This window comes from Oncorhynchus keta, unplaced genomic scaffold (genome assembly GCF_023373465.1).
Source record: "Oncorhynchus keta strain PuntledgeMale-10-30-2019 unplaced genomic scaffold, Oket_V2 Un_contig_496_pilon_pilon, whole genome shotgun sequence".
Lineage (NCBI taxonomy): Eukaryota > Metazoa > Chordata > Actinopteri > Salmoniformes > Salmonidae > Oncorhynchus > Oncorhynchus keta.
In genome coordinates this window covers 28,762-37,500 of record NW_026288052.1, presented here as the reverse complement: position 1 = coordinate 37,500, position 8,739 = coordinate 28,762, and the positions used below count along the sequence as shown (strand labels likewise).

The window sequence follows — 8,739 nt, the reverse complement described above, 5'->3', positions numbered from 1 at the left end:
CATGATTCCATTTGTTATTTCATTGTTGTGATGTCTTCACTATTATTCTTCAATGTAGACAATAGTACTAATAAAGAAAACCCCTTGAATGAGTAGGTGTGTCAACTCTTGACTGGGGCTATATATATATTGACACCTACTCATTCAAGGGGTTTTCTTTATTAGTACTATATATACTGAACAAAAACATAAACGCAACAATTTCAAAGATTTTACTGAGTTACAGTTCATATAAGGAAATCATTCAATTGAAATAAAACCATCAGACCCTAATCTATGGTTTCACATGACTGGGAATACAGATATGCATCTGTTGGTCACAGATGCCTTAAACTACAATTTGCCTCATGCAGCGCGACACATCTGCTTCGCATAGAGTTGATCTCGTCACAATATCTCTGTGCATTAAAATTGCCATTGATAAAATGCAGTTGTGTTAATTGTCCATCCGTAGCTTATGCCTACCCAAACCATAACCCCACCGCCACCATGGGGCACTCTGTTCACATTGATATCAGCAAACCACTTGCCCTCTTGACACCATACATGTGGTCTGCGGTTGTGAGACTGGTCGGACTTACTGCCAAATTCTCTTAAACGACGGCTTATGGTAAAGATATTAACATGACATTTTCTGGCAACAGCTCTGGTGGACATTCCTGCAGTCAGCATGTCAGTTGCACGCTCCCTATAAAACTTGAGACATCTGTGGCATTGTGTTGTGCGACACAACGCCTTTTATTGACCACAGCACAAGGTGCACCGGTGTAATGATCATTCTGTTTAATCAGCTTCTTGATATGCCACACCTGTTAGGTGGATAGATTATCTTGGCAAAGGAGAAATGCTCACTAACAGGGATGTAAACAAATTTGTTCACAAAAATGGAGAGAAATAAGCTTTAGGTGCGTATGGAACAGTTATGGGATCTTTTAATTCAGCTCATGAAACATGGGACCAACACTTTACATGTTGACTTTTATATTTTGGTTCAGTATATTTCTCTCTTCTGCTACTCTCTCTCTTTTCTGTCACACTCTGTCTTGTCTGTCCCCCTCTTTCTGTTCAGGTGTCTCCTGTAACGTTGACCTCTCCTGTAACGTTGACCAATCCTGTTGGCACGTCAGGCGTGATGCGTGTGATGGGTGTGGCCTTCCCTGGAGAGAGGGAGAGGGAGGAGTGGGAGAGGGAACAGGAGGAGACACGGAAGAGAGACCACAGACGCATCGGCAAGGTGAGGTGGACGGGGAGCGGGAAGAAAAAGATCTAGGCCCAATAAGCATAGATATATAAATAACTGGAGACAGGTTGTCATTGGTACCACAGCGCTACTGTAGCTAGCGGAGTAGTGTAGAAACTATTGCTAACAAACTAACCTATTTAAGCAGGCTAGCTTAGCATCTTGGCTAACTGAGAGGCAAGTGCGACGGTGTCTCAAATGGAGCGTATAGTGATATGGGGGAGGTGTGTTTTGCCTCCAGGACCAGGAGCTGTTCTTCTTTAATGACGTCAGTCCTGAAGCTGCTTCTTCCTGCCTAAAGGAGCTCACATCTACAACACACTCGCTGACTTTATCAAGGTAACACACGCGCACACACAGACGCATCACAATTGTTGTGCTTGAAATATTATTTATTTTTTATTGATATAAAATAGACTAACTTACACACAAATATACTATATTTACCAATTCTATCTTACTAGCTACTGCTTCTACAAAATAGATCAGATATTCACAGGAAGCCTATCTCTGCAGCCAACTCCAACACCTCTGGAATGGCTTGTAGTTTCCCATCAGAAAAATGCCACTGGTCTCCTGGTCCCAGTCTGTATTTAATCTATGGGATAGTGTTAAATGCATAGAAATAGAATGGTCAAACCATAAACTTGAATTAGGAGTCCAGTTCTATTCATTCTATTTCTATGCATTAAACACTTTCTGACAGGCCAAATCCAGAACTGGGCCCTGAGCTCACACGCTGCTCGTAAACCCCTCCTAAATCTCCTGTAGAACTCCACCTTGCGCTTCAGCTCCATGTGCTTGTGAAACAGATGTAATTTCTCCTGCTCAGGCAGGTGCTGGTTGTGATGCCAGCAGCTGGCCATGTTTAGGGCTTCCAGTGCCACTCACACTGCAAGATCTCTGAGAAACTGGGTCAGGACCAGACCTAAATTCACAAAACCAGTTCTATATGTACCCAAATGCATGCTAACCAAGGAATGTTGAGAAGTACACCAAACTCAACAATGAACCAAATCTTGTGAGAATACACCATGATTGAACCATTGATGATGGGATTTGAAGGTCTTGCAGGAAGATACTGATGTCTGGGTGCCATCCATGTTACAGACTGGTGAAATCGTTGGATGTAGAAGCTCATTTTTGAAAACTTGATAATCTAAGATGCCAGAAACCAGAGTGAAACAGTATCTAGAGAGTTGGGCCAATGCGGTCTCTGTCTGAACGTTCCGAGAGCACCACTTTCTCCTCTATAGCCATTGCTACGTGATAATTGACACTTTCACATTATGCTGTTTAATTCTGATCGTTTTCAAAACTGATGAAGATCCAATTTGTTGACACAAACACAGTACCGACTTGAATACACATTATCCCAAATGCTAATCAGTAAAAATGTTAGAAATTCACTGCACTGATTTGTTTGTTGACAGCGGGTCATTTCATAGGGAACTGTCAGACACTCGTACTGTTACATCACCACCATGTCAAGAATAAGGTGCTAGCATGTCAGCTGTTCTAAAGCCATTAGTTAATTCACTCTGCCGATCTACTCGTCTGAGTGTGCCAGAGTGCAGAATAACTGATGAATTAACGAACGCGCAACCCCATTGAACATGACCGTGTCAGTAAACGTCGTCAAATAAACGTACTTCATTGTTGCAAGCAGCACAGTTAGTCACCAACACTCTGGGATACCATGCAGACAGCCTAACCAGCTCTGCTAGGGTAAGTAAAATGGTCAGTGAGGTGTTCTCTCATTTGTGTCTGGAAGTAGCTAGCAAGTTAGCCAACTTTAGCCAGTTGGGTGATTAACTGCCGTTGTGAGGTCGGGAACGCCTCGATCAACCCTACTCCTCGGTCAGGGGCGTCCAGTGTGTGCTCTGTAAGCTCCTAGAGCGGAACGCTCTGAATTTACGAATGGAGAATCTGACAACACTCTGAATTGACGAATGCCCAGAGCGCTCTATGAGCACACTATGGAAATCCAGAGTGAATTTATTAGGGATAGGGGGCAGCATTTTCACTTTGGATGAATTGCGTGCCCATAGTGAACTGCATCCTACTCTGTCCTAGATGCTAATATATGCATATTATTATTACTATTGGATAGAAAACACTCTGAAGTTTCTAAAACTGTTTGAATTATGTCTGTGAGTATAACAGAACTCATAGGGCAGGCAATCTTCCAACAGGAAGTGGAAATTCTGAAGGCTGGTCGAATTTGAAGTCATCGCCTATTCACATCCAAACAAGATATGGATCTGTTCGCACTTCCTACGCCTTCCACTAGATGTCAGCATTCAGTAGAATGTGGAATGAAGCCTCTAGTGTGAATTTTGACTGAACGGGAGGAATGAGTCACTGGCCTGGCAGAATGCCATTTCCTGGTTGCGCAATTCTCTGTTGATATCGCATGAGTTCCATGACTGTAGACAAAAACGAATGCTCCGGTTGGAACGTTATTGGATATATATGAAAAGAACATCCTAAAGATTGATTCTCTACTTAGTTTGACCAGTTTATTCGACCTGGAATATATATTTTTGAAGTTTCCATACGAGTTCGCCTGGACCAGTGCCAGCTTTTGGGCATGTGAGCTAAACGTGGTAGCAAATGCAGCTAATTGGACACTAGTAATGGACATTATGGAACAAAACAACGATTTATTGTGGAACTAGGACTCCTTGCACTGCATTCTGATGAAAGATCACCAAAGTTAAGGGAATATTTATGATGTAATTTCGTATTTCTGTTGACTCCAACATGGCGGAGAAATATATTTACTTCTGAGCTCCGTCTCAGATTTTTGCATGGTATGCTTTTTCGTAATGTTAAAAACAAATCTGACCCAGCGGTTGCATTAAGAACCAGTGTATCTTTAATTATATGTAAAACATGTATCTTTCGTCAGAGTTTATGATGAGTATTTCTGTTATCTGACGTAGCTCTCTGTAATTACTCCGGATATTTTGGAGGCATTTCTGAACATGGCGTCAATGTAAACCGATATTTGTGGATATAAATATGCATATTATCGAACAAAACATAAATGTATTGTGTAACATGATGTCATATGATTGTCATCTGATGAAGATTATCAAAGGTTAGTGATTAATTGTATCTATAATTCTGCGTTTGTGACTATCTTTGGCTGGGAAAAATGGCTGTTTTTGGGGGATTTGGTGATCTAACATAAATATATGTATTTTCGCTGTAAAACATTTTAAAAATCAGACATGATGGGTCGATTAACAAGATGTTTCTTTCATTTGCTGTACTGGATTTGTTAATGTATGAAAGTTAAATATTTCAAAAAATATTTTTAATATCCCGCGCCACCTTTCCAGCGGAATGTTGGGGTGGTTCCGTTAATAGAACGTGTGTCCTAGACAGGTTAACACCCCTGGTATTTTTTTTATGATTTTAGAATAGAATGGCCACAACAATCAGGGAAGTACGCTTCCGTGTGCACACACACACAGCCGCTCATTCAGACATCTTTACCCTGACGGTAAACCTCAGGACACACCTGTTGTAGTCAGGAAATCACTGCAATTGCTACACTGTGACTGTCTGTTTTCAAAATAACCCTGGATGACACACGCACAGAGAAGAAATGTGTCTGTAATAATTAAGATGTAACATCCCTCTGTTCCTCCCTTCCCTCTCTCCACCCCCCCAGACTGAGTACAGGAGGCGTGGCTTCCATGAGGTTGTGACCCCTACTCTATACAGCACTGCACTGTGGGAGCGTTCGGGTCACTGGGAACACTACAGTGAAAACATGTTTACTGTGACCGGTGACACACACCCTATGCACTCAAACCCATGAACTGTCCTGCACACTGGTGAGAACACACAGACCCCTACATTCTGTCATACTCTGCCCCACACACTGTTCAGGACTTCTCAATAACAGCTCTCTGTTCCAGTCTGATGTTTGAGCAGCGTGTAAGGTCATGGAGGGAGCTCCCGTTGCGTTGGGCCGATTTCGGGCACTGCATCGGAACGAGCTGTCCGGCGCCTGGGTGGTCTCACCCGGGTCCGCAGGTTCTGCCAGGATGACGCACACATCTTCTGCACTCTGAGCAGGCATCTTTTGGATATTTGTCTCACATTTTCCACCCTGGAATTCCTAGGACAGCAGACAGTGGGAGAAAGTGTGATTGTATCCCTGACTCCCCCCAATGATTCCCTTATCCCATTAAACCACACACACACTTGCGCTTATACACACACTGATTCACATGATATTGTGAGGTTTGTTTTCCACTTTGGCTAATCCAATCACTGGAACAGTCAATAAATCAACTGTTCCTCCTCACTCATCTCTAAGTTAACCCTTAACCCCAAAAGCCCTGGACTCTCCAGTTTCACATCTGTTTATTTATACTGTCTTTTACAATATTGCATTTACATGATCTATTCTGTCTCCATCACACTGTCCTCCTTTTCTGGCTGTACTCCTGCCCCCAATCCCTTCCTGTACCCCCACACACTCTCTCTGTCAGTTGGAGGAGGAGATCATAGCGTGTTTGGACTTTGTGAGGAGTGTGTATCGAGTTTTTGGATTCTCCTTCCACTGTCTCCTCTCCACCCGACCTACACCCTGCCTGGGAGCCTGCACTGTGGGACCATGCTGAGCAGGTACACACACACACCACACACACACACACAACATACAGACAGATGTACACGCACAGAGCCAGCTGTGTAAATGTGTGTTTACTATCCCACAAGTGATGTCTATAAATCCCAGCACATAGCCTCTATTGTAATCTTAATGATGGACACTTACAGTGGGGCAAAAAGTATTTAGTCAGCCACCAATTGTAAAGTTCTCTCACTTAAAAATATGAGAGATGCCTGTAATTTTCATCATAGGTACACTTCAACTATGACAGACAAAATGAGAAAAAAAATCCTGAACATCACATTGTAGGATTTTAATGAATTTATTTTCAAATTATGGTGGAAAATAAGTATTTGGTCACCTACAAACAAGCAAGATATCTGGCTCTCACAGACCTGTAACTTCTTCTTTTTACATTTACATTTAAGTCATTTAGCAGACGCTCTCGCTCTTATCCAGAGCGACTTAAGAGGCTTCTCTGTCCTCCACTCGTTACCTGTATTAATGGCACCTGTTTGAACTTGTTATCAGTATAAAAGACACCTGTCCACAACGTCAAACAGTCACACTCCAAACTCCACTATGGCCAAGACCAAAGAGCTGTCAAAGGACACCAGAAACAAAATTGTAGACCTGCACCAGGCTGGGAAGACTGAATCTGCAATAGGTAAGCAGCTTGGTTTGAAGAAATCAACTGTGGGAGCAATTATTAGGAAATGGAAGACATACAAGACCACTGATAATCTCCCTTGATCTGGGGCTCCACGCAAGATCTCACCCTGTGGGGTCAAACAACAAAGCCTACCATCAGTAACACACTACGCTGCCAGGGACTCAAATCCTGCAGTGCCAGACGTGTCCCCCTGCTTAAGCCAGTACATATCCAGGCCCATCTGAAGTTTGCTAGAGAGCATTTGGATGATCCAGAAGAAGATTGGGAGAATGTCATATGGTCAGATGAAACCAAAATAGAACTTTTTTGGTAAAACTCAACTCGTTGTGTTTGGAGGACAAAGAATGCTGAGTTTCATCCAAAGAACACCATACCTACTGTGAAGCATGGGGGTGGAAACATCACGCTTTGGGGGATGTTTTTCTGCAAAGGGACCAGGAAGACTGATCCGTGTAAAGGAAAGAATGGGGCCATGTATCGTGAGATTTTGAGTGAAAACCTCCTTCCATCAGCAAGGGCATTGGAGATGTGCCTGGGTCTTTCAGCATGACAATGATCCCAAACACACCGCCCGGGCAACGAAGGAGTGGCTTTGTAAGAAGCATTTCAAGGTCTTGGAGTGGCCTAGCCAGTCTCCAGATCTCAACCCCATAGAAAATCTTTGGAGGGAGTTGAAAGTCCTTGTTGCCCAGCAACAGCCCCAAAACATCACTGCTCTAGAGGAGATCTGCATGGAGGAATGGGCCAAAATACCAGCAACAGTGTGTGAAAACCTTGTGAAGACTTACAGAAAATGTTAGACCTCTGTCATTGCCAACAAAGGGTATATAACAAAGTATTGAGAAACTTTTGTTATTGACCAAATACTTATTTTCCACCATAATTTGCAAATAAATCCATTCAAAATCCTACAATGTGATTTTCTGGATTTTTTTTTCTTCTAATTTTGTCTGTCGTAGTTAAAGTGTACCAATGATGAAAATTACAGGCCTCCTCTTTTAAGTGTGAGAACTTGCACAATTGGTGGCTGACTAAATACTTTTTTGCCCCACTATATCCAATCAGGGTTGATATATGGCCATGTGGATGTAACGAACTCAAAACCCTGTCTGTTCTGTGGCTGCTGTTTATGCTCCCTGCCTCTTCCTCTGTGGAGTAAAGCTCAGGAAATTAACACAGAGAGGAGAAGCTAATGAAGAAATCCTCTCTCTCACTACCTCTAGCTACCTCTTTCTCTCTGAGCAGCAGTTGGAGAGAAGTCTGCAGCAGTTTGGAGAGCGCTGGCAGTTCAACCCAGGAGATGGAGCGTTCTACGGGCCAAAGGTCAGTTACACAAGACCCTTCTGTCTGAACATTGTGTAACGCTGCAACCCGCCCTGAACAGAGCCATGTTATTAACACTCACACACTCTCACATCTTCCTATTGTCCTAGATTGACATCCAGATCAAGGACGCCATTGGTCGACAGCACCAGTGTGCCACCATCCAATTGGACTTCCAGCTACCAATCAGATTTGACCTGCAGTATGTGGGGTGAGTCACTCATCTTTGTCAGTTCAACCTTTGTGTTCTGGGATGTTCCCTGATGCAGCTTCTGTTCTTATTTAACTAATGGTAGATTTAATTGGGTTGCACATGGCTGGCAATGTTATTAGACTGAGTGAATTTAAAGCTAGAATCCTAAATTGTTGCATCCATTTTTAGATATATATATTAATATATAATAATCTCCGCAAAAAAAGAAACATCCCTTTTTCAGGACCCTGTCTGTCAAAGATAATTAGTAAAATCAGAATAACTTCACAAATCTTCATTGTAAAGGGTTTAAATGCTGTTTCCCATGCTTTTTTAAATAAACCATAAACAATTAATGAACATGCACCTGTGGAACGGTCAATAAGACACTAACAGCTTACAGGCGGTAAGCAATTAAGGTCACAGTTATGAAAACTTAGCACACTAAAGAGGCCTTGCTACTGACTCTGAAAAACCCCCAAAAGAAAGCTGCCCAGTGTCCCTGCTCATCTGCGTGAATGTGCCTTAGGCATGCTGCAAGGAGGCAAGACTGCAGATGTGGCCAGGGCACAAATTGCAATGTCCCGTACTGTGAGACGCCTAAGACAGTGCTACAGGGAGACAGGACAGACAGCTGTTAGTCCTTGCGGTGGCAGACCACGTGTAACAACACC

At 42.8% G+C, this 8,739-nt stretch overlaps 1 pseudogene; it reads left to right on the top strand.

Annotated features, from left to right (window-relative positions):
• LOC127906027 (threonine--tRNA ligase 1, cytoplasmic-like) overlaps positions 1–8,304 on the top strand; it is a 25,776-nt pseudogene extending 17,472 nt beyond the window's left edge.
• The last annotated feature ends 435 nt before the right edge of the window (positions 8,305–8,739 follow it).